The sequence below is a fragment of the Uloborus diversus genome, unplaced genomic scaffold, assembly GCF_026930045.1.
Source record: "Uloborus diversus isolate 005 unplaced genomic scaffold, Udiv.v.3.1 scaffold_226, whole genome shotgun sequence".
Taxonomy (NCBI): Eukaryota; Metazoa; Arthropoda; class Arachnida; order Araneae; family Uloboridae; genus Uloborus; species Uloborus diversus.
In genome coordinates, this window is record NW_026558380.1 from 987 (window position 1) to 28,471 (window position 27,485).

General features: G+C 35.3%; 2 non-coding genes across 2 annotated transcripts; both read right to left on the reverse strand.

Annotated features, from left to right (window-relative positions):
- Positions 1–18,596: 18,596 nt before the first annotated feature.
- Positions 18,597–18,669, reverse strand: Trnag-ucc (transfer RNA glycine (anticodon UCC)). The gene has a single exon. It is a non-coding gene; the product is annotated as a tRNA-Gly (tRNA).
- A 1,579-nt stretch (positions 18,670–20,248) lies between these two features.
- Trnag-ucc (transfer RNA glycine (anticodon UCC)) lies at positions 20,249–20,321 on the reverse strand. The gene has a single exon. It is a non-coding gene; the product is annotated as a tRNA-Gly (tRNA).
- Positions 20,322–27,485: the final 7,164 nt, after the last annotated feature.

The window sequence follows — 27,485 nt, forward strand, 5'->3', positions numbered from 1 at the left end:
AATTAAAAATATTTTAGTATAATGTTATGTTCATTTCATTTCAGTGACAACACTTTTTCATTTTCGCATCTATCAAAGTCAACTGACGCATCAGTAGTTGTTTACGAAATAGTTAGCGTCAGTTGTTTGTAGCATCGAGTTGTGTTCCTTTTTCTGAGTGTTTAATGCGTTATAATGTCATCAAGAAAATATGAAAACTGACCTGATACATCTTCTTACGTGTGTGGTGATTTTACGATAACAAAACTCAACGAAACGTAACAATATTTGTCAAGAAAGCTTATAACGCTTTCTTCGGTGTAACGCTTGGTGATCAGGACAAACGTTGGGGTCCACACAAAGTGCTTAGCTACTGAGAAAATTGACAAAAGGTATGCGTAGCTCTTTACTTTTAGGAATTTCTATGGTATACTCGTATAGAGAAACAAAAAATTATGGAGACTACTACTTTTGCTCCTGTGATGTCAAGGGTTTCAATTCGAAAAATACAATTCAGTACCCTAATTTACCATCTGCCACACGACTTGTACCTCATAGACCGAGAATTCCCATTCTTCCAACTTTTCCAATCATCCAACAGCAATCATCAGATGAAAGTTCTCTCGACAAAACCAATGAAGAAAAAGGAAAAAAAAAGCGATTTTATTTAAAAAAAAAAAGAGTTCCTAACGTTGATAAAACTGCATTGTTTTTTTTTTTTGTGACAACTTAACTTTGTAGAAATTTTCTATTAAACATAGTTTTAACAAATATTCTTTCAGTATTTTGGTAGTTTCTATGATGATTTTTGAACACACTTTTCTTGAAAACCTGACGTGCTGGAAAAAAAAAAGCAAGCTCAGAATCGTGATCAGCGCACCCCATTTACTATAGGGCACCTATTAAAATTGAAACACTTTTTCTTTAAGAAAAAAAAAATGTAAGCCTGTGCTACTTTTAATTCGTTAACTTTCCTTCCCTTATGAATTAAATCACTCTGAAGCAGTGTAATCGATTTTGAAGAATGCAGCATTTTATCAAAACTAATTAAATTGTCAAAGCACTATAGTATAATTTTCTACTACCGATTGCTTTTAATGCAGTGTATTGTGTTGTTCAGAACTGTTTATAGTATTTTAGGCCTCGTTGGGTTAATAGTAACTTCAATGGATGTTTATACCAAGCGCTGCAATATGCAATTCAAGGGTAAGTTTTTTCAAAGAACCCTTATAGGTTCCGCGCTCTCGCTTTAGCTTTAAATATTAAAAAGCTTGAAATTTAAAATGCCATAAGAACCCGATTATAGGGTAGGCAACCATTTACAGCATAACAACGCATTCATGCAGAGAGAGGACAAGGACAGGAGATAGAAAATACATCCATACCCGATCCGGGATTCGAACCCGGGACCGCCTCATCGCAGTCAGACTCATCTGACCATTAGCAAGGCGGGCGCAAACGTAGCAAAATAAAACTTATAAATGTTTAAAAACTTTTCCTTTGTACTTCACAGCACCGCAAGATTTAAGTCAGTTTTTGTTACACTGCAGAAAGAGTAATTTCAACAACTCTAAAAATAACAATAATTTCAGAATGATACATGCAATTAGCTTCGTGAAATATTGGCAACAATTTTTTGTAAAATAGAGAGTAGAAAACTTATATTTCATAATCTTGTCACAAAAAGAAGGCACTGGAACTTTGTTTTTCTAAGTCTAGTATGCTTGCTATAAATGTGAAGAGGTGCAAAGTTAAACGGCATAGCTCCAAGTTACTCTGAATGACTAAAAAATAACCGGGTTCTGAACAACATGCTTTTCATTGCAACGGAATTGCATTTTTTTTTTTGTGTTCTTTTTTACAATTAATTATTCTTATACTCTAAATGAGGCAGTGAGAAACAAAGGGATGTCATAAGGCAAAATTAAAAATTTGGAGACAACCAGTACAAATGGTTGGTGAACCTCTCCTCTGTCTTGGGGCAAAAGATAGTGCTAGTAGCCCTGGTAGGTGCTGCTATACAGTAAAAAATGATGTCGGGTTTTTCATTGCTTTCTCCTTCGGAAAAAATATTATGCGCTAGATATTGTGTAAGATAAAAGTTTTGAGCGCATACCTTAAGTTGTCTGAAGCGTTCAAATATTGCGTTCAGGCTACTCCATCGGATTTCGCATTCTGTAATACGGCTTCTCAACTTCTTCTAAAGCCCAATTTTCAGGGATTCAATATGTAGTAATGGTTTTCGAAAAGGTTTATTTTTTTACGCTTTTTCACAAATTGTTGAACGGATGAACACTGAAACTCAAATGAGAGTACCAATTCATTCTCAAAAAAAAAAAAAAAACTCCATTTTATTGTTTTTTTGAGTGGTAAACTCATTTTTCATGATATGAGACAAAGTTTTTTTTTCTCTTCTTGTAGATATACGGGAAGGTTATTAAAACTTCCGATCATACTTATAAAAATTATCGTTTTACGGACGGCAAAAGTTGGAAAACGTTTTCATGCAAAAATCTTTGCCGGATTAAAAGTTCCACGGGATTAATTTCGCTAAATATCATGCGGGATTCGGGATCGAGATTGCGCGATTGGAAACCTAGTTCAGTTCTTAACTGATTTGTTAAATATCAAAATGTGATTTTTTCCCTTTTGTATTGTGTCGTAACCAATTCGTAATAAAACATGATACAGTGGAGTCCCAGTACGGACCGTAAAGTCACCTGGTCTGTAAAAGTACCAGCTAATCAGAAATGCCATCACAACAGGTTTTACATACGGGATTTTTCTTGCCACCAAGAAGTAGCTAAAGTTTTCTGAAATTTGTTGAGTGCAGAGCTCTCGACACTTTACTGTACTACTCTGACCGAATTATCAGTGGATCATATATGTTTAGTAGACCTGTAGTGATATTCATTACCATGTTTTAAAATTTAAGAAGTCGCCTCTGTCTTTCTCTCTCGGAAATTTTGAAGAATCGGAATTTACGTTTATGCTTATACTAATCTTATTTTGTAAGCAATTAACGAATTGCTTTTTACTCTCATCGTCTCATCTGACCAAAGTTGATGCTCCTTTGATTTTTGGACGCAAACGTCTGCGAGCACCTCAGTCTAGCAGCCCCTACAGATGAGTCTTGGATCTCCACCAGCAGCACTGTCCACCAGAATCTGCTCCTCCTGAGCGGTGACGTTCATAGCCTTCGCGCGCTCGCTTGCACATACTAGTCTACACACCCCGTGCTTTTGTACTTACATCCTATGCACAGATCCACCTTTGAAAGAACTGTTAGGTGACACCCCCCCCCCCCGTCCGATATTGTTCCCTTTCCTTCAGGAGATTAGCTTTTTGTCTTTTATTTAGTGCTCGTCCTTTATCCTTGTTTTTTTGCCTTGTCATTGTTATGTTTTTTTGTTTACTTTTAGTTTTATATTCGCAAAATTGTTTCTCAGATATTTCTTTCGTTTTGTCAGTCAAAATTTAAAACTTCGTTTATGTGTTTATTTTGACTAACTTTTCAAAAATCTACAAGTTTTATGTCCTTTTGCTCCTAAACAAAGTTCACTTTTTGGCTCTTCCCACACTTTAACAATCGTTCGGCGTCATATAGCCTATTAAGGCTCTTGCGCCGAAAAACCTACCCAAACAACCAACCACTTACACACACACGGCCAAGGGCATACACACATACACAAGCCTACACACACACACACACACGCCCTTAAATAACCTACTACATTCATGCAGGCCTACACATACACTCGTGCCGGTACACACTTACACACATCCTACAGCACAGGCGGAGGAACATACTCGAGGCCATAGTTCCAGAGGACAGGTACAGTATCCCCCACAAAGGACGTGCTCGCGGAAATTTGTTGCGTGCTGGGTGCTGTTTTGTCTGAAGAAGATTGCGTTTAGTCGAGATGGTCGGGTACAATGAAGTCGATTCTAGGATACAGGAGTCGTTTGTAGAAACAATAAAGCCAACGAGCACCACTCGTGATTGCATAAAACATAATTTGAACTCAAGGTGTCAATATTCAAATTAACTTTTCGTGTGTTTCTTTTAAACCATTTTATGAAGTCTACTGTAAAGCGATTTTATATTTAACTAGAGATATCAAGTTGTTGGCTGGTGTCTAGCTGTCGTATTTAGTCCGAGCTCACTTATGGAGTTTATGATGGGAACAGAGATACTCAACCTACGCTTGCGGAGAAAATACTTTATGCAGGGTTGCACCGAGTCGCGTGGTCTGCAGGTGTTGCTTGGGTTATCGTTGTATGCTCTATTGGACATGAAGGTAGTAAATTTCTTTAATATTTTTCAAAATTTCTCAGCAATAAATGTAATGTTTACCTTCGTGCTACAAGTTAAAAACTTAAAAACAATATTTAAATTGCACAAATAGCAATAAAATTGTGTTTTGTGGTTTTTGAACCACCTGGTTTTAAATGGAACCCCCAAAAGAAAGCTTTTTTTGTCAGATATATTTTCGAAAATTTTCACCTCTTAACACAATGGAAATTTTAAAAATATATATTCCAAGTATGCTAATAGTTTATCCAAAAAAAAAAAAATCTTGTGATTCAACAGAAAATTGTTGAATCAAATGTTCTTATTCAATTGTTTTTTAAAGCTTGTTGTCAAGTTGGGCTTTTCCACAGATTTTTAATAAATTTGAGTTGTCAAGTTAAACGTGTAAACCTATTCTTCAAAAAACCGAATTGTAAAGTTAAACTTTTCAAAGAATCCTTAATCAATTTGAACTGTCAAGTTGAACTTTCTCAACCCATTCTTAAACTCTCGGAATTCAAACGCGCATCACTGCTAAAAATTCAGGAAGATTTTTAGGTAATTGTTACTATAAAATGAAGGATTACGGTTCCCCGAAATATCTACGGTAACTTTTCCGGAAAAGTAAGCGATCCCAGTGCCAATTTATTGTTGCGACCACGGACGAAAACGAATTTTCCACATGTGAATATTCATTCTATATTCTGCATTATTAAAACCAGAGATGTTTTTCTACAGATGAGATAATCCATTGTCATGTTCACTTCAATTTTTAGGTTTGGGAAACAAAAGTTGTGTACGAAAAGTCACTCCTTGTGGCTTGTCACATTTCTGACCAAAGCTCTTAAATTCTACCTTATTTTCAAATTAATTTGACCTCTAGTCCTGCTTTCCAAGCAAATATTCAGCACTTCATACAGTAAACTCCTGATTATCCACGAGTCAATATACAATCAGGAACACTTCTTTGCGTTGCATAAAAAAAACAACAATTGTTGTTTTTTTGTCGAAAAATTGTAAATTTAAACTCTGTAGTTCTTGCTTTACATATTTTTTTTGTGATTTCTTCATCGTATATGTACACTTGCTTTATATCGATGTTAAGTTCTGTTGGATAAAAATGCAGAAAATTTTTACTGTACTCTTTATATTTTCACTGTTTGTAGAAAGTATTCTGCATCACTATACAGCTAAGTTTTTGAGGAAGAACAGTTTTTATCTTATTTGTTCTTCATTTTAGCCCTTTTGCGGTTTATCCACGGCACTTTTCCACCCAATTTCACGGCTGACCGGGAGTTTACGGTATCAATAACTTTAAGAAACTAGCTCGTGTCCTCTGCCTCTCTCCTTTCTTCGAGATATACATAGACAACAAAAATAGTTACAATAACTTTTCTTGCTTTGTTTAAACCATTCAGGGGGCTATTTTGAATCTTTTGTCCGTCTCACCGTGTTGGTATAACTATGTATTGCAATAAAATCTATATAAATAAAACAGAATATATATATATGTGTGTGTGTGTATGTTATCTATACATATTCACAGTTTACGTCGGATCTGGACCAAATTTATCAGGGAGGTACTCGGGCACCCGGGAAGAAACGTAGGGGTTTTCAAAACGCCAAAAAAGAACCGAAACGTTCGAATTTCAATTTTATCACACTAAAACGGCATTAAAAGACTCTTTCTATCCGAAAAAAATATCCGATTTCTTCGATTCAGGTCCCATTCGAAAGCCCGCGAAAAACACCCATAGAGTTCACTCATTTCCTTCGAGTTTCAGAAAAAAAATCCTGTAAAACCACTGGGAGAAAATTAAACTGCTAAGCCTAATGGAACAGAAATTTTAAATCGGAAAATTATCCTTTGCACGATTTCAATTTTTTTTAAATTAGCGTTCAGAAGGTTGACACTTTTTTTCCTCGGCTGTGACTGAATAAAATTGTTTTTGTTTTGAGGTAAAAATTTCCTCTTTTGATCATTATTTGGTGATTTATCTTTCTTTTTTTTTAGGATTTTATTTATATTCATGGAGGGGGTTGCGTTTCTTTTTTTTTTCGGGAACTTTTGATTTGTTTTGTTTGAACCGTTTTCTTTCTTTGAAAATGATTATTTTGACGGGAAATTTCGTAGTATTTTTTTTTCTCGAATTGACGCCTGTTTGTTTTACAGACGTCACTTGACAAAACATTTTTTTTTTCAAATTGGACCGTGCAAAGCCGGGTAATGCAGCTAGTACTAATTAAGAAAGAAACTGCATTTGCGAAGAAATTGGAATTGGAGATACCTTGCAGCTAGGTCGCTCCATTAGTTTTTATACTTTTTTTTTTCTGTGTGACAAATTTTAGTAAATGTTGCAATGTTTTTTTTTTCCTTGAAAATATGAATGATTGAAACAGTAATTCTTTGTTTTTGAAGTGTATCGAGTTGTGAAAATGCAAATTTCCAGAAATTTTGAGGAGGCAAAAAAACCTGGCTTTCCTTTTTCTTTCTGTAAATGATAGAAATAATATATTTTTTTACGAATTAAAGTGTAGTTCACAAGTTATACTTTTTTAGAACACTAAAATTGTATTTATTATTTAAAAATATATGTGCAGACAATACTATTCTTTCTTTTTAATATCAAATAGGGGGAAAAAATTCAATCCATTGAAAAAATTACAGGTATCTTTGTTCAAAACCATCCAGATTATTTTAAGCATCATTAAAGATTTATGTTTCAATAAAGTATGATTATTGAATTTTATTCATTTTTTTTTCATAGAAACAAACTTATTTGTTTATTGTGAGTCTTTAAACTGGAAGATGCTTTTCTTTCATTTTAGAGCTGCACTCATTTATTTACTATGCACACATACAGTTGAATTTCGATAACTCGGATATTCCATTATCTCGAAGCTTTTATCAGGTCCCAAACTCTTGAGACTGTGTTGGATACTTGCCATAACTCGAGCGATTTAGCCGGTCGGTCCCTTGGGTCGGTGTTATTGAGAATTGCCTATATCATGTCCATCAAATAAAAACATTTTAAAATTTTAACAAACATTTCCTGCTCTCTAATGGTATTGATTTCTATTTTGAATATACTCAACAGATTTAGAGAGAAAAGCAGTAAATAATACTTTGGTGCATATAGGGAAATTAAATTATAGTAAAAGTATCTTACTATACGTTATCATATTTAGTTTTTTCATGTGGGATAAAGCTGCACATCAATGCTTAATGAGTAAACAGAAAGTAATTGGAATGTAAATATTGCAAATTCCTGAATAAATTATTCTGCACCAGAAATATCAAAATTTTCCGTTTTTCCCTAATGGATGGTAATTCCAGGAGGTTTTTACCCCAACCTGTTACTATTCAAGTGTTACATTTTCGGTAATTACAGTTCGAACAAATTATCACATGAATATTCACTCAGCATGTTACAAAAGCAAATTTTACTAACTCAATCTACCATACATTCGGTTGATATTTTAACCCAATGTTTCTGGCATGCCAAATTCTCCTGGAATATTCAGTATATTGTGCATCTCTTATTCTATATTTTTACTCATATCTTATAATATCTTATTACAGGAATAGACCTGTGCAGTGGAGAGCCATTTATACTATCCACTGATGGGGGAGAAGTGTGAGGAAACTCCTCTGACGTATTTTGGATCCTACTTCAGCGAACTCTACTTTGGAGTCAATTCAAAGGGAGTTTTTTTTAATCTGATTTATTGGTTCAATAATTTCTGTTCTTTGTGTTCCTTTTTTGTAAAAGGAAGTAAAAAAGAAAGTATTATATTCGCGAAAAAAATTTCACTCAAAAACCGGCCCTAATTTCCATTTTTCTCACCCCCGAATGAATGTTAAGTTATTTTTCGACCCGACCACACGTGGATATATGCCTAGGAACGTACAGACACCCGAAACATCCATTTTGACGACCCCCGAGTTAATAACAACGAATTTTCTTATGACGTACGTATGTCTGTGCGTATGTGTGTATGTGCGTATGTATCTTGCATAACTCAAAAACGGTATGTCCGAGAAAGTTGAAATTTGGTACGTAGATTCCTAGCGGGGCTAGTTGAGCACATTTCCTTTTGGTTGCATTCGGTTGTTCTTAAGGGGGTCTTTTGCCCCTTTTGGTGAGGAAATCATTGTTAATTTCGATGTAAACTCAAGTGGTGTTATGATTTGTTGGACATTTGGCGATATATCATCAGTCTTTTGGTCGCCATGTTTTGTCGCCACCTTGGCGACAAATTTTATACCACTGGAAGCCTAAAATTTTAGGAGTTTAAAGTCCTTTTCGTTTTCAATACGTTCTAGTATTTTTGTGAATTTTAGTTAACTAACTTATGTGTAGCACGTATGCAAAACCTTGACAAAAAGCAGCAGAGATACTTTTTCCCGGATTTTAAAATGTCATAATTCTAAACAAAAATGATTCAAATGCTCGAACTTTATCATTCTATTGTCAATAAGCATGTTTTGAATGGGTTATAGTTGCAGATCGTGAATATTGATTTTCTAAAAGATAATGGCATCCAGAGGGGCTATTAAAAAATCACATGCAAAGTGGCATGTTTTTAATGCCCTGTTGCTCAAGTTTGTCACCTTGCATCTTCTTTTCGTTGGTACCATGAGAAAGAACATATTTTTCCTATAAGAATAGTTTGTATTTTCAACGGTGTTATTTTAGAAAAGCGTGGAAAAATGAGCTTTTAATACCATTTGTTGTTAGCGAGAAAATCTCGTTCAACAATAAAAAAAGAATGGTGAATGCTGTGACGACCGACTTGAAGGGATTTTGCAATTGTTATAAGTCGAAAATAGCTTTTATTAATCATTTAAAAATTTCTTTCGCAAATTAAATGTTAGAATCAGAAAAGTATTTTGTTTAGGAAGCAGTATTATACATCAGACAGAACAAGATAAATTTCTTTTTTTTATCATATTTCATTTGCAAAGTATCTTTTTAAATGATTAATAAAAAAACTATTTCTGATTTATATTAGTTGCGATTAGTATATTTGGGTTTTACTTTTAGAGTTAGAATATATGCACGAGTATATACGTGTCGTGTAAACATGACCAAACACATTCATGTAGGAGTAGATACATGTGTAAATCAGATATATGCATGCACATGCCTACTCAAGTAAGCATGTGTATACACGAGTATATAAGGTTTTATACGTGATTACCTACAGGAGTGTATACGAGTCACGTGTATATACGAGTATATAAACGAACACGATATGCGTGTATGCACTTGTATTTCAAATATATAAATGCATACCTGAGTATGTACCTGTATAGCATACGTATACACGCATATATAAGTGTACAGTGTACATACATACACAAATGAGTACGTACAAGTTAATTCCTGGATACATCCAGTGCATGTTTGTACGTGTCTACTCACGTATATATATATATATATATATATATATATATATATATATATATATATATATATATATATATGGAAGCATGAGTATATACGTATGTATAAGCGTATATGCGTACATTTACGTGTATGCACCAGTATATGGATGTAAAACAGGTCACAAATTGTTGCACAAACATTATTTTACCCAACATTTTAGTTTTTAAGAAATATATATAGAGCAGTTGTTAAAAGTTGCAGCCAGTAGTAGCTCTAATACACACATCTCAACATAGGCCCAGCGATTGATGAAAGTTTTTCAAAAGTCTATTGCAACAGCTTGCTTTGTGATTTATTGCTTTGTGATTGCGACGCATATATTACAGCTGCAGGTCACAAATTTCATCAATCGCTTTAAACCTTTAAGACCTAAAATGTTGTGTAAAATTGTCTTTGAGTAATAAATTTTTGACCTGTTTTGTATCCATCAGTTTCTGACTTGGTGTGCATGTAGCGCGTCAGCATTTGTTTTATGACCATACTAGTCGACCCGTGCGGAACTCCGCAGTGTGCTTCGAATCGCTTTATAAGGCATTTCTTTGTTTAAAAATTTCAAAGGAAGAACATTATGAAGAAGAACCGAAAAAAAGTAAGCGCAGAAGAGAAGGCATGTAATTTAAAGACATCAGTAACAAAACCTCGTTAAATACAACGTTGTGATAATTTGATCATCGCTCAACTGTTGGTCGTACATATTTTCAATGCAAACTTAAATATCATTAAAAGTGTGGCTGAGTAGGGACTCGTGAAAAATCAGTTATTGTGCATGTGAAAAAACAGGTTGTGGCAAATACAGTCCTGTCCATGTGAGCATCTGACGGGAAAAAAAGAAACATTAAAGAGATATTTATTGGCACGGATTCGAATTGGCGCCATTCTGATTAACAGCCCGACACCACAACAAACCTAGCAACCTAGCAATGGCGCCTTCCTTTTCGAAAGTTATTCATTAAAGGAATGCGTAGTAAAAAACAGCAAAAAAGCTTTTTGCCAAAAAAAAATAATAATAATAAGATCATGCTTCTATGTTTTGTCTTTACCCAGCATGATACGATTTAAAATTTTTCGTAAAGCATGGAATTTGATTAAAGAATGACGAAGATCTCACGTAGCGATTGAAACAAACATTCTAGAGAAGTAATAAATTAGATTGAAAATAAGTGTTTTTATCTTTCAATATTGAACTGTTTCACACGGAAGGTTGCTTTAACCGTTACGGCTTCAATGCCCTTACATGTTTCTTTTTAAATCGAACACTTAAAATTCAAAACGAAAACCAGTTGAACTGAGTCCGTTTTTTACTTCCTTTTACAAAAAAGGAAGTATTCGCGAAAAAATTTTCACTCAAAAATCGCCCTTAATTTCCATTTTGCTCACCCCCAAATGAATGTTGAGTTTTTTTTTCGATTCGACCACATGCGGAAAAGTGCCTAAGAATGTATAGACACGCGAAATATCCATTTTGACCATCACCGAGGTAATTACAACGACTTTTCTCGTGACGTCTGTATGTATGTGCGTATGTGTGTATGTGCGTATGTGCGTATGTGCGTATGTGCGTATGTATCTCGCATAACTCAAAAATGGTATGTCCTAGAAAGTTGAAATTTGGTACATAGACTCGTAGTGGGGTCTAGTTGTGCACCTCCCCTTTTGGTTGCTTTCGGATGTTCCTAAGGGGGTCTTTTGCACCTTTTTGGGGGGAAATCATTGTTAATATCAATGCAAACTTAAGTGGTGTTATAATTTGGTAAACACTTGGTGACGTATCGCCAAGCTTTTGGTCGCCAAGTTTTTTCGCCAACTTGGCGACGATTTTTTTTGTTATAATATTCTAAGATATTATTGGAATTTTTTGTGATGCATGTAAATTAAATATTTGATAATGACTTTAAATGATAGTTTTAAAATATATTGTCACTTTGAATTGTTGTAAAATAATTTCTTGAAATTAAATAGTTTATTATTATTTTTTTTGTTTTGTTTTTACAAGTATTTTATGTGCAATAGATAAATATATTTATAAAAATGAAATTGAGTAAAGAGTACCTAGAATAATTTTTCAAAAAATAAGCAAATTTATGCTATAAGTAAAACCAGCAGTGTCCCTTCGAAGAAAGATAATCCTATTCATTTTTTAAGAAAACAAAATTACTTAAATCAAACGGATAGTCAAAACGATTTTTACTTCCTTTTACAAAAAAGGAAGTATTGTATTTGCGAAAAATTTTTCACTCAAAAATCGGCCTCAATTTCCATTTTTCTCACCCCCGAATTAATGTTGAGTTTTTTTTTCGATCCGATCACACGTGGATATATGCCAAGGAACGTACAGACACCCAAAATATCCATTTTGACGACCCCCGAGTTAATTACAACGAATTTTCTCGTGACGTCCGTATGTACGTATGCATGGGCGTACGTGCGTGTGTGTGTGTGTGTGTATGCATCTCGCATAACTCAAAAACGGTACGTCCTAGAAAATTGAAATTTAATACGTAGACTCCTAGTGGGGTGTAGTTGTGCACCTTCCCTTTTGGTTGCATTCGGATGTTCCTAAGGGGGTGTTTTGCCCCTTTTTTGGGGGAAATCATTGTTAATTTCGATGTAAACTCAAGTGGTGTTATAATTTGTCGCACACTTGGCGATATATCACCAGTCTTTTGATCGCCAAATTTTATCACCAACTTGGCGACAAATTCGGCAATTTTTTTAAATTTTAAATTTGGTCTCAATTTGGCTAATGTTGGTGATATTTAGAGAGTAAACAATTGAATCACATTGAATTTGCCAATAATGGGGAAATGACATTAAATTGAAGTAAAAGGAAGTCATGTGATGCACACATCAGCTCGTTAAGTGTAATTTTTCGAACGTAGACAAAATGTTTGTTTTTTTCAGCAGAAAGCAGAGGAGTAGAAAATGATTTCTTGCTAATGAAGTTGATAATAATTTTAATGCTTTATATCGTATTTGCGCGAATAAAAAATTAAAGGTTTACTGGGTAAAACTCGTAGCTTTAATTTGGCGTAGTATTTTTTCATTTGTAGAAAAGGTTGAACACTGCTATTAGAAACATCTACATTTCACCATACAATGAAAATGTTTTTCTGTACAAAAAAGACTTCCTTTAGGTAAATCTAATACTTTTTTTTATGCTTATATTATGCTGAGTGATCTGAATGTAGTCAGAGCTTTAAAAAAAAGGAAGAACACCCTTCGATTAACAGTCAACTTATCTTAATGATAACTGTAGCTTGCATAACGGAGTCGAAACACCAAGTAGCATTCCCACTTCATTTATTTTTTTTACGTGTGTATGTTATGAGTACATGTAATGCGTAATACTAATATAAATTTGATATTATGTCGAAGAGCCCAAGCTTGCCCGAAGTTCATATAGTTTATAGCCGAACGCTCTACTGAAAAAAACTTATCAATTTAACCAAACAACTAATTCCAGTGCTTTTAAGCTTTGTTAAAATACGAACACACACATACAGGTTTTTTTTTTTTTTTTGCCGAAAGCGACGTAAAAAATTGGAAAACTGCATTAGTGCTTTGCAATAAGAAAAAAAAATGCATAAGAACTACAGGCTGCATCAAGGTTTTCAAACAGCAATGGGCGTTTTTGAAAACTTGATTTTTCGACCGTAAGTCTATTTTTCATCATTAGCCAGCCTGATAAATTTTAAAATGAGAAGGGAACAATATATAAGATATTGAAGAGAAATGTTTTTATTTTTGAAAATTTTTACAATTCGTTACCGCAGGCAGCTTGAACCGTTATGACTTAGATGGCAGCACATGTTCATCATTTAACAGCACGGTTAAAATACAAAATTAATTGAACTATGCTCTATTTTAAGCGTAGCTTTTCGAATGTAGTAAAAATGTGATAAGCTATTTTTTTTTTTTTTTTTTTTTTTTGCAAAAAGCAGAAAAAATATATTTTTTACCCTTCAAAGTGAGGTAGTATTTTTTTATTTGTACAAAGAGTCAAAAACTCATTAGAAGAATATATATTTCAATATACGATTTATTATTTTTTTCTGAACAAAAAACAATTCTATTACAGTCTGAAATCTTAAACCTGTTACTTATATTTTCGCTTACATTATGCTTTAATTTTCTTACCACAGCCAAAGATTAAATTAAAAAAAAAAAAAAACGTACAATTCAGAAGCAATTTAGCACAAAGTCGCTTTAAGTTTTCATAACAGCAAGTAGCATTTCCTTCTCATTTATTCTATTCCCTCACGTTTGTTATTCACTTCATTAAGTGTTCATGCAATGTGCGATATTTCTCTAATTTTTTGATGCAGATTGTCCGGACGTGGGCCCGAACGCTCATTCTCCTGGTTACGAGGAGAACGCTCTGCCAATCAAGCTATTCATCTCTGTCGGTCATAATGCAAGTTAAAGTTATAAGTTTAACCGAAAACCTCATTCTGGTTCTTTAAAACTGGTTTTTCGGCTGAAAAAAACAATTTTTAGACCGTGGGTCTATTTTTCGTCAGTAGCCAGCACCATTAGCTTTAAAATAAAGTGTAAATCAAAGAAATCGATCAAGAATTGAGGATAATCTGGCGTAGAAACCAAAAACAGGCTACAGAAATAATATATAAGGATGCTCCTCATATTTCTTCTCTCTTGCTTCTTATCCTCTCCTCTAATACATTTTAATAAGTTTCCTAAGAGTTCAAACTCTTGCGTATACTTGTATATCACATTCTTGTATATAAGTGTCTACACCAGTAGGTACGTATATATACGTGTCTACCTGAGTATATAAGTGTTCGTATATATACAAGTAAAATCGACAGTATACGTGTATAGTTGACTGTATATCTGTATAGATTCAAAAAACTTGCAGATATCCATATACGTATTTATCAGTGCATTTATGTGAATACGTCTACTTGACCACTTTACCCCATCTTACTTAAATTGCAATAAAAAATTATCTATGATACATTCAGCTAATGAGTAAGAGTTCTTGAGACATGCAAGAAGCTTCCCGTGCAGTCAATCTGTTCATAATTCTAACAAACAAAATTTCCCAAAGAAGTTAATAGAGGTATTTGGGTTTTGAAATTTTTCATTTTCACACAATTTTTTTTATCAAATAAAATATTGCCAGCTGTAAAATTTTGTATTCAAAATGTAGTTTCTAACTTCCCTACTCAAAAAAAGAATTTTCACTTTCGTTCGAACATTTATTTTCAAGCTATAACCATTTATTTGATGGTTGACCACTTTATCCTATTGACCACTTTCCCCCACTAGACCCTATCTACTTATATTTTAAATGTAGTACATTTCTGTTAGCATGATACATAACCAAAATCAATCTATTAATGTAAAAATTTTACTTTAAAATCACGAACTAACTGTTAGAATATCATTAAACAAAAGTAGCGTTTTGTGCACATTGTTTTTCATTTTCTATTTCCCCGATTACTCACTTTCTCTTTTAAGAACAAAACAATTTCGAATGTATGTGTTCTACGAATAATGAAGTTCCACCATCAATTGCAGTAATACTTTATGATATATTTTTGAAATATTTGTCTCAACTGCACTGAGCTTTGGAGGAAAAAAAAAACTTTTCTTGTTAGTAAACAAATGGCAATTTGCTGCCAAAAGTATTGGCTTGTTGTCATGTCTCGCTTTCTTCTTGGCAAAAAATATTTAGAAATTACATAGTGTCTTGAAAATTTGCATAGAGGTTAAGCATAATCATTTGAAACATATTTTCAGATATGAGCATAATTGTAATTGTAAAGAATTTTGAAAAGAACGTGAAAACGAGTAAGAAAAACTAACAATATTAAATTAGGTCAAGTTTATCCTAAATTTCTAAACAAATGGCTATTAATAAAAATCAAACACAAACCTCTCCTGCTCAAGTGGTAATGGAAATATTGGAAAAGTATCGTTGCTCGGGAAAAAAATTACAACTATCTATAAATCTAAAAAAAAATATATATATATATATATATATAATAAAAACACACATACACAAAAAGAGAAAGAAAAACATACACAAACGTGCACACACAAAAGTTTTTTTTTTTCAAAAAAAAACACGCAAGAGACCGAGTTATTTGAAAATGAAGGACTTCTAGACTATTAGCGGAGGCGTATCGCGTATTGTTAACCGACCTGCGTGAATACAGAATGAGTATTCTGAGTTTTTGGATAGTTGAACCCTAAATGAGACAATCTATGCAAAATCTATGCTTCGAGACAATTCAATAGATGCATCACGTTTTCTACCATTATTGATTTTTATTATGTCATTTGTTCCTTCCTTTTACAATTTGTTCACAAAGCGTTTTCATAAATAACACAATTTTTCTACAGAGTTATGAAATAATGGCAAAAAAAAAAGTTTTCATGCATTTTTTGAGAAATTGCAAATACCGGTATTAAAACCGGTATTCTGGTATCACGTTTTAAAATTACCGAATACCAATGTTGAATTTTTGGTCCGGTGTTGCAATCCCTAAATACAATGTTAACCCTTAATTTAAGATCACTGAGTGCGATAACATTAATAAAAAACAATTTGAATTAATTTTGTATTGTAGTACCGTATTGTAACTTTCTTTCAATGTTTTAAAAGAATAAGTTTGTTTACTAATTATCTAATATTTAAATGTAATTACTATTCGGTTGCAGAATATTGTAGTGTTCGGTCGCAATAAATACTATTCGGTTTGTCTGCCAAATATGCAGTATACCAAATATCACTTAAATATTCGGTGCAACTCTAAAGCATTTTTAAGCAATTCGAAATCATTTTTAAATTTGAAGTTTAACATCTGATGTGAGCTCAGTTTTAATTAAGATAAGTAAAATCATTGAAGAGAGATGTTGCCATTTTTTCTTGACTGCGTAAAAGTTATTCTTGCTAAGGTTTTTGATGATCCGTGTGTTAAAAACGGTTGAGAAATGCTGTATTATACTGTATATATCATCTTATAAAGTACTATTTTAGTCAAAAAACTTAATGCTTTGATTTTATATTTCTAGGTACTTTTGCAATATGAACCCAAGCCGAGAGTCAAAAAAAAGACCAAAAAAGAAAAGAAGTCAACAATCGACCCTAAATGTAAAAAAATGTCGAGTTGCATCCATGATTCGCTATGTGTATAATCAAATAAAGGTGTAATATGAAATTCAAAATTTTGTTTCTGTTGTTATTAGAAGTTTACAGATATCATATATATAGTGAAACCTGTGTAAGTTGACCACTTGCGGTGCACTACTTTAGTGGTCAACTTTAACAGGTTGTCAAGCCTGCTAAAGTTGAGCTCCAGCTCTCATGCCAAACGCGATAACCACTGAGCTATTCCGACTTCGAAAACCAGGGACTTAAGCATGAAAATAAAAAAAAAACATTATCAAATTCATATAACTGATTTTATTGCAATACAATCAAAAGGCCGCATAATTAAATCAGACGAGAACTTTCTTCCGTACGTAAAGTATTAATGTCGAAGAAAAAGGGATTTTCATTTTTTTATAAAGAAAATATCGAAAGGACACTTACATTAACCCGAATTTGAAATTCGAAACAAGGACCTCTAACTCTCATGCCGTGTTAAAAAAAAAAGAATTTTCAAATTAGAATGCATTTAAAATATACATTTAAGGTCTTCGTTCCGGCTGGGACTCAAACGCAGGGCCACACGCTTGGAAGCCCAACGCTCTAGCCATTAAGGTATCGGAGCTGTGTTCCTCTGAAACATAAAAACAAAAAATGCACCTTGGTTATTATAGATTTAAAATTTTGAAATCTACAGGTCGAATAATTAAACTCAGAATTTTCTTCCCTACATAAATAATCAACATTCGCAAAAGAAAGAATTAAAAAAAAAAGGAATTTTCAAATTAGAAAATAGAAATATGCATCGAAGATTGCCGTTCCGACTGGGACTCGAACCTAGGGCTACTTGCTTGAAAGCCCAACGCTCTAGCCATTAGGCCATCGGCGCTCTGGCGATTGAAGTCTTAAGTATAATAAAAACACAAAATGCAACTTGATTAATATTGATTTAAAACTTTGAAATCTACAGTTCAAATAGTTAAACTGACTCACAATTTACTTCCCTGCATAAATAATCATTATTCGCAAAAGAAAGGAATTTGAAAAAATAAAAATAAAAGTATTTTCAAATTAGAAAATAGAAATATGCAGCGAAGATTGCCGTTCCGACTGGGACTCGAACCTAGGGCAACTTGCTTGAAAGCCCAACGCTCTACCCATTATGCTATCGGAGCCCTGCAGGTCAGAGTCTTAAGTATAATAAAAACATAAAATGCATCTTGGTTATTATTGATTTAAAACTTTGAAATCTGCAGTTTGAATAATTAAACTGATTCAGAATTTTCTTTCTTACATAAATAATCAATATTTGCAAAAGAAAGAACCTGAAAAAAAAAAAAGTATTCTCAAATTAGAAAATAAAAATATCTATTTAAAGTTTCCATTTCGACCGAGACTCGAACCTAGGGGCACTCGCTTGGAAGCCCGACGCTCTAGCCATTAGGCTACCGCAGCTGTGCTCGTCGGAGTCTTAAGTATAACAAAAACAAAAAATGCTCCTTGGTTATGATTGAATTAAAACTTTGAAATCTGCAGGTCGAATAAATAAACTGACTCAGAATTGTTTTCCCTACATAAATAATGAATCTTCGCAAAAGAAAGAATTTGTAAAAAAAATAATAATATTTAAATTAGAAAATAAAAGTATACTGACATAGAATTTTCTTCCCTACGGAAATAATCCATGTTCGCAAAAGGAAGGAATTTAAAAAGAAAAAAAAAATCGAAAAATAAAAAACACATCGACGTTTTCCGTTCCGATTGGGACTCGAACCCATGCCCACTAGATCGGAAGTCGAGCGCTCTATCCATTGGGCTATCGGAGCTCTGTCGTTCGGAGTCTTAAGCATAATAAAAACAAAAAATGCGCCTCGGTTATAACTGATTAAAATACTTCGAAGTCTACGGGTCGAATAATTAAACTGACATAGAATTTTCTTCCCTACGCAAATAATCCATGTTCGCAAAAGGAAGAAATTTAAAAAGAAAAAAAAAAGAATTTTCAGTTTCGAGAAATCAAAAACACATCGACGTTTTTCGTTCCGACTGGGACTCGAACCCAGGCCCACTGGCTCGGACGCCGAGCGCTCTAGCCATTGGGCTAGCGGAGCTGTGTCGGTCGGAGTCTTAAGCATAATAAAAACAAAAAATGCACCTCGGTTATAACTGATTTAAATACTTCGAAGTCTACGGGTCGAATAATTAAACTGACATAGAATTTTCTTCCCTACGCAAATTATCCATGTTCGCAGAAGGAAGGAATTTAAAGAGAAAAAAAAAGTTCGAAAAATTAAAAATACATCGACGATTTTCTTTCCGTCAGGGACTCGAACCCAGGCCCACTTGCTCTGAAGCCGAGCGATCTAGCCATTGGGCTATAGGAGCTGTGTCGGTCGGAGTCTTAAGCATAATAAAAACAAAAAATGCACCTCGGTTATAACTGATTTAAATACTTCGAAGTCTACGTGTCGAATAATTAAACTGACATAGAATTTTCTTCCCTACGCAAATAATCCATGTTCGCAAAAGGAAGGAATTTAAAAAGAAAAAAAAAATCGTAAAATCAAAAACACATCGACGATTTTCGTTCCGACAGGGATTCGAACCCAGGCCCTCTGGGTCGGAAGTCGAGCGCTCTAGCCATTAGGCTATCGGAGCTGTGTCGGTCGGAGTCTTAAGCATAATAAAAACAAAAAATGCACATCGGTTATAACTGATTTAAATACTTCGAAGTCTACGGGTCGAATAATTAAACTGACATAGAATTTTCTTCCCTACGCAAATAATCCATGTTCGCAAAAGGAAGGAATTTAAAGAGAAAAAAAAAGTTCGTAAAATCAAAAACACATCGACGATTTTCTTTCCGACAGGGATTCGAACCCAGGCCTACTGGTTCGGAAGCCGAGCGCTCTATCCATTGGGCTATAGGAGCTGTGTCGGTCGGCGTCTTAAGCATAATAAAAACAAAAAATGCAACTCGGTTATAACTGATTTAAATACTTCGAAGTCTACGGGTCGAATAATTAAACTGACATAGAATTTTCTTCCCTACGCAAATAATCCATGTTCGCAAAAGGAAGGAATTTAAAGAGAAAAAAAATTCGAAAAAATTAAAAACACATCGACGATTTTCGTTCCGGCAGGGACTCGAACCCAGGCCCACTGGCTCGGATGCCGAGCGCTCTAGCCATAGGGCTATAGGAGCTGTGTCGGTCGGAGTCTTAAGCATAATAAAAACAAAAAATGCACCTCGGTTATAACGGATTTAAATACTTCGAAGTCTACGGGTCGAGTAATTAAACTGACATAGAATTTTCTTCCCTACGCAAATAATCCATGTTCGCAAAAGGAAGGAATTTAAAGAGAAAAAAAAAATTCGAAAAATAAAAAACACATCGACGTTTCCGTTCCGACTGGGACTCGAACCCAGGCCCACTAGATCGGAAGTCGAGCGCTCTAGCCATTGGGCTATCGGAGCTGTGTCGGTCGGAATCTTAAGCATAATAAAAACAAAAAATGCACATCGGTTATAACTGATTTAAATACTTCGAAGTCTACGGGTCGAATAATTAAACTGACATAGATTTTCTTCCCTACGCAAATAATCCATGTTCGCAAAAGGAAGGTATTTAAAGAGAAAAAAAAAGTTCGAAAAATTAAAAACACATCGACGATTTTCTTTCCGACAGGGACTCGAACCGAGGCCCACTGGCTCTGAAGCCGAGCGATCTAGCCATTGGGCAATAGGAGCTGTGTCGGTCGGAGTCTTAAGCATAATAAAAACAAAAAATGCACCTCGGTTATAACTGATTTAAATACTTCGAAGTCTACGGGTCGAATAATTAAACTGACATAGAATTTTCTTCCCTATGCAAATAATCCATGTTCGCAAAAGGAAGGAATTTAAAAGGAAAAAAAAGAATTTTCAGTTTCGAGAAATCAAAAACACACCGACGCGTTTCGTTCCGACAGGGACTCGAACCCAAGCCCACTGGCTCGGAAGCCGAGCGCTCTAGCCATTGGGCTATCGGAACTCTGTCGGAAGGAATCTTAAGCATAATAAAAACAAAAAATGCACCTCGGTTATATCTGATTTAAGCACTTCGAAGTCTACGGGTTGAATAATTAAACTGACATAGAATTTTGTTCCCTACGCAAATAATCCATGTTCCCAAAGGAAGGAATTTAAAAAGAAAAAAAAATCGTAAAATCAAAAACACATCGACGATTTTCTTCCCGACAGGGATTCGAACCCAGGCCTACTGGTTCGGAAGCCGAGCGCTCTAGCCATTGGGCTATAGGAGCTGTGTCGGTCGGAGTCTTAAGCATAATAAAAACAAAAAATGCACCTCGGTTATAACTGATTTAAATACTTCGAAGTCTGCGGGTCGAATAATTAAACTGACATAGAATTTTCTTCCCTACGCAAATAATCCATGTTCGCAAAAGGAAGGAATTTAAAGAGAAAAAAAAAGTTCGAAAAATTAAAAACACTTCGACGATTTTCTTTCCGACAGGGACTCGAACCCAGGCCCACTTGCTCTGAAGCCGAGCGATCTAGCCATTGGGCTATAGGAGCTGTGTCGGTCGGAGTCTTAAGCATAATAAAAACAAAAAATGCACCTCGGTTATAACTGATTTAAATACTTCGAAGTCTACGTGTCGAATAATTAAACTGACATAGAATTTTCTTCCCTACGCAAATAATCCATGTTCGCAAAAGGAAGGAATTTAAAAAGAAAAAAAAAATCGTAAAATCAAAAACACATCGACGATTTTCGTTCCGACAGGGATTCGAACCCAGGCCCTCTGGTTCGGAAGTCGAGCGCTCTAGCCATTGGGCTATCGGAGCTGTGTCGGTCGGAGTCTTAAGCATAATAAAAACAAAAAATGCACATCGGTTATAACTGATTTAAATACTTCGAAGTCTACGGGTCGAATAATTAAACTGACATAGAATTTTCTTCCCTACGCAAATAATCCATGTTCGCAAAAGGAAGGAATTTAAAGAGAAAAAAAAAGTTCGTAAAATCAAAAACACATCGACGATTTTCTTTCCGACAGGGATTCGAACCCAGGCCTACTGGATCGGAAGCGGAGCGCTCTAGCCATTGGGCTATAGGAGCTGTGTCGGTCGGAGTCTTAAGCATAATAAAAACAAAAAATGCACCTCGGTTATAACTGATTTAAATACTTCGAAGTCTACGGGTCGAATAATTAAACTGACATAGAATTTTCTTCCCTACGCAAATAATCCATGTTCGCAAAAGGAAGGAATTTAAAGAGAAAAAAAAATCGAAAAATTAAAAACACTTCGACGATTTTCGTTCCGGCAGGGACTCGAACCCAGGCCCACTGGCTCGGATGCCGAGCGCTCTAGCCATTGGGTTAGCGGAGCTGTGTCGGTCGGAGTCTTAAGCATAATAAAAACAAAAAATGCACCTCGGTTAAAACTGATTTAAATACTTCGAAGTCTACGGGTCGAATAATTAAACTGACATAGAATTTTCTTCCCTACGCAAATAATCCATGTTCGCAAAAGGAAGGAATTTAAAGAGAAAAAATATTCGAAAAATTAAAAACACATTGACAATTTTCTTTCCGCCAGGGAATCGAACCCAGGCCCACTGGTTCGGAAGCCGAGCGCTCTAGCCATCGGGCTATAGGAGCCGTGTCGGTCGGGGTCTTAAGCATAAAAAAAACAAAAAATGCACCTCGGTTATAACGGATTTAAATACTTCGAAGTCTACGGGTCGAATAATTAAACTGACATAGAATTTTCTTCCCTACGCAAATAATCCATGTTCGCAAAAGGAAGGAATTTAAAGAGAAAAAAAATTTCGAATTCGAAAAATAAAAAACACATCGATGTTTTCCGTTCCGACTGGGACTCGAACCCAGGCCCACTAGATCGGAAGTCGAACGCTCTAGCCATTGGGCAATCGGAGCTGTGTCAGTCGGAGTCTTAAGCATAATAAAAACAAAAAATGCACATCGGTTATAACTGATTTAAATACTTCGAAGTATACGGGTCGAATAATTAAACTGACATAGAATTTTCTTCCCTACGCAAATAATCCATGTTCGCAAAAGGAAGGTATTTAAAGAGAAAAAAAAGTTCGAAAAATTAAAAACACATTGACGATTTTCTTTCCGACAGGGACTCGAACCCAGGCCCACTGGCTCTGAAGCCGAGCGATCTAGCCATTGGGCAATAGGAGCTGTGTCGGTCGGAGTCTTAAGCATAATAAAAACAAAAAATGCACCTCGGTTATATCTGATTTAAATACTTCGAAGTCTACGGGTCGAATAATTAAACTGACATAGAATTTTCTTCACTACGCAAATAATCCATGTTCGCAAAAGGAAGGAATTTAAAAAGAAAAAAAAAATTCGTAAAATCAAAAACACATCGACGATGTTCGTTCCGACAGGGATTCGAACCCAGGCCCACTGGTTCGGAAGCCGAGCGCTCTAGCCATTGGGCTTTCGGAACTGTGTCGGCTGGAGTCTTAAGCATAATAAAAACAAAAAATGCACCTCGGTTATAACTGATTTAAATACTTCGAAATCTACGAGTCGAAACATTAAACTGAGATAGAATTTTCTTCCCTACACAGATAATCCATGTTCGAAAAAGGAAGGAATTTAAAAAGAAAAAAAAATTCGAATTCGAGAAATCAAAAACACATCGACGATTTTCGGTCTGACAAAGAACTCGAACCCAAGCCCACTAGATCGGGGGCCGAGCGCTCTAGCCATTGGGCTATCGGTGTTCTGTCGGTCGGAATCTTAAGCATAATAAAAACAAAAAATGCACCTCGGTTATAACTGATTTATATACTTCGAAGTCTACGGGTCGAATAATTAAACTGACATAGAATTTTCTTCCCTACGCAAATAATCCATGTTCGCAAAAGGAAGGAATTTAAAAAGAAAAAAAAAGAATTTTCAGTTTCGAGAAATCAAAAACACATCGACGTTTTTCGTTCCGACTGGGACTCGAACCCAGGCCCACTAGATCGGAAGCCGAGCGACCTAGCCATTGGGCTATCAGAGCTCTGTCGGTCGGAGTCTTAAGCATAATAAAAACAAAAAATGCACCTCGGTTAAAACTGATTTAAATACTTCGAAGTCTACGGGTCGAATAATTAAACTGACATGGAATTTTCTTCCCTACGCAAATAATCCATGTTCGCAAAAGGAAAGAATTTAAAAAGAAAAAAAAGAATTTTCAGTTTCGAGAAATCAAAAACACACCGACGCGTTTCGTTCCGACAGGGACTCGAAACCAAGCCCACTGGCTCGGAAGCCGAGCGCTCTAGCCATTGGGCTATCGGAACTCTGTCGGACGGAATCTTAAGCATAATAAAAACAAAAAATGCACCTCGGTTATATCTGATTTAAGCACTTCGAAGTCTACGGGTCGAATAATTAAACTGACATAGAATTTTCTTCCCTACGCAAATAATCCATGTTCGCAAAAGGAAGGAATTTAAAGAGAAAAAAAAAATCGAAAAATTAAAAACACATCGAAGATTTTCGTTCCGACAGGGACTCGAACCCAGGCCCACTGGCTCTGAAGCCGAGCGATTTAGCCATTCAGGTATAGGAGCTGTGTCGGTCGGAGTCTTAAGCATAATAAAACGAAAAATGCACCTCGGTTATAACTGATTTAAATACTTCGAAGTCTACGGGTCGAATAATTAAACTGACATAGAATTTTCTTCCCCACGCAAATATACCATGTTCGCAAAAGGAAGGAATTTAAAAAGAAAAAAAAAGAATTTTCAGTTTCGAGAATTCAAAACCACATCGACGATTTTCGTTCCGACAGGGACTCGAACCCAAGCCCACTGGCTCGGAAGCCGAGAGCTCTAGCCATTGGGCTATCGGAACTCTGTCGGTCGGAATCTTAAGCTTAATAAAAAAAATGCACCTCGGTTATATCTGATTTAAGCACTTCGAAGTCTACGGGTCGAATAATTAAACTGACATAGAATTTTGTTCCCTACGCAAATAATCCATTTTCGCAAAAGTAAGGAATTTAAAAAGAAAAAAAAATCGAAAAATCAATAACACATCGACGATTTTCGTTCCGACAGGGACTCAAACCCAGGCCCACTGGTTCGGAAGACGAGCGCTCTAGCCATTGGGCTTTCGGAATTGTGTCGGTCGGAGTCTTAAGCATAATAAAAACAAAAAATGCACCTCGGTTATAACTGATTTAAATACTTCAATGTCTACGAGTTGAAACATTAAACTGAGATAGAATTTTCTTCCCTACGCAAATAATCCATGTTCGCAAAAGAAGGAATTTAAAGAGAAAAAAAAAATTCGAATTCGAGAAATCAAAAACACATCGACGATCTTCGGTCTGACAGGGACTCGAACTTAAGCCCACCAGATCGGGAGCCGAGCGCTCTAGCCATTGGGCTATAGGAGCTGTGTCGGTCGGAGTCTTAAGCATAATAAAAACAAAAAATGCACCTCGGTTATAACTGATTTAAATACTTCGAAGTCTACGGGTCGAATAATTAAACTGACATAGAATTTTCTTCCCTACGCAAATAATCCATGTTCGCAAAAGGAAGGAATTTAAAAAGAAAAAAAAAGAATTTTCAGTTTCGAGAATTCAAAACCACATCGACGATTTTCGTTCCGACAGGGACTCGAACCCAAGCCCACTGGCTCGGAAGCCGAGAGCTCTAGCCATTGGGCTATCGGAACTCTGTCAGCCGGAATCTTAAGCTTAATAAAAAAAATGCACCTCGGTTATATCTGATTTAAGCACTTCGAAGTCTACGGGTCGAATAATTAAACTGACATAGAATTTTGTTCCCTACGCAAATAATCCATTTTCGCAAAAGTAAGGAATTTAAAAAGAAAAAAAAATCGAAAAATCAATAACACATCGACGATTTTCGTTCCGACAGGGACTCAAACCCAGGCCCACTGGTTCGGAAGACGAGCGCTCTAGCCATTGGGCTTTCGGAATTGTGTCGATCGGAGTCTTAAGCATAATAAAAACAAAAAATGCACCTCGGTTATAACTGATTTAAATACTTCAATGTCTACGAGTTGAAACATTAAACTGAGATAGAATTTTCTTCCCTACGCAAATAATCCATGTTCGCAAAAGAAGGAATTTAAAGAGAAAAAAAAAATTCGAATTCGAGAAATCAAAAACACATCGACGATCTTCGGTCTGACAGGGACTCGAACTTAAGCCCACCAGATCGGGAGCCGAGCGCTCTAGCCATTGGGCTATAGGAGCTGTGTCGGTCGGAGTCTTAAGCATAATAAAAACAAAAAATGCACCTCGGTTATAACTGATTTAAATACTTCGAAGTCTACGGGTCGAATAATTAAACTGACATAGAATTTTCTTCCCTACGCAAATAATCCATGTTCGCAAAAGGAAGGAATTTAAAAAGAAAAAAAAAGAATTTTCAGTTTCGAGAAATCAAAAACACATCGACGTTTTTCGTTCCGACTGGGACTCGAACCCAGGCACACTGGTTCGGAAGCCGAGGGCTCTAGCCACTGGGCTATATGAGCTCTGCCGGTCGGAGTCGTAAGCATAATAAAAACAAAAAATGCACATCGGTTATAACTGATTTAAATACTTCGAAGTCTACGGGTCGAATAATTAAACTGACATAGAATTTTCTTCCCTACGCAAATAATCCATGTTCGCAAAAGGAAGGAATTTAAAAAGAAAAAAAAGAATTTTCAGTTTCAAGAAATCAAAAACACATCGACGATTTTCGTTCCGACAGAGACTCGAACCCAGGCCCACTAGATCGCAAGCCGCGCGCTCTAGCCATTTGGTTATCGGAGCCCTGTCGGTCGGAGTCTTAAGCATAATAAAAACAAAAAATGCACCTCGGTTATAACTGATTTAAGCACTACGAAGTCTACGGGTCGAATAATTAAACTTACATAGAATTTAATTTAGGAAGGAATTTAAAGAGAAAAAAAAAGCCAAGAAGACTGAGATAGAATTTTCTTCCCTTCGCAAATAATCTATGTTCGCAAAAGGAAGGAATTTAAAAAGTAAAAAAAATCGAATTCGAGAAATCAAAAACACATCGACGATTTTCGTTCCGACAGGGACTCGAACCCAAGCCCACTAGATCGGAAGACGAGCGCTCTAGCCATTGGGTTATCGGTGTTCTTTCGGTCGGAGTCTTAAGCATAATAAAAACAAAAAATGCACCTCGGTTATAACTGATTTAAATACTTCGAAGTCTACGGGTCGAATAATTAAACTGACATAGAATTTTCTTCCCTACGCAAATAATCCATGTTCGCAAAAGAAAGGAATTTAAAAAGAAAAAAAAATTCGAAAAATCAAAAACACATCGACGATTTTCGTTCCGACTGGGACTCGAACCGAGGCCCACTAGATCGGAAGCCGAACGATCTAGCCATTGGGCTATCGGAGCTCTGACTATCGGAGTCTTAAGCATAATAAAAGCAAAAAATGCACCTCGGTTATATCTGATTTAAGCACTATGAAGTCTACGGGTCGAATAATTAAACTGACATAGAATTTTCTTCCATATGCAAATAATCCATGTTCGCAAAAGGAAGGAATTTAAAAAGAAAAAAAAGAATTTTCAGTTTCAAGAAATCA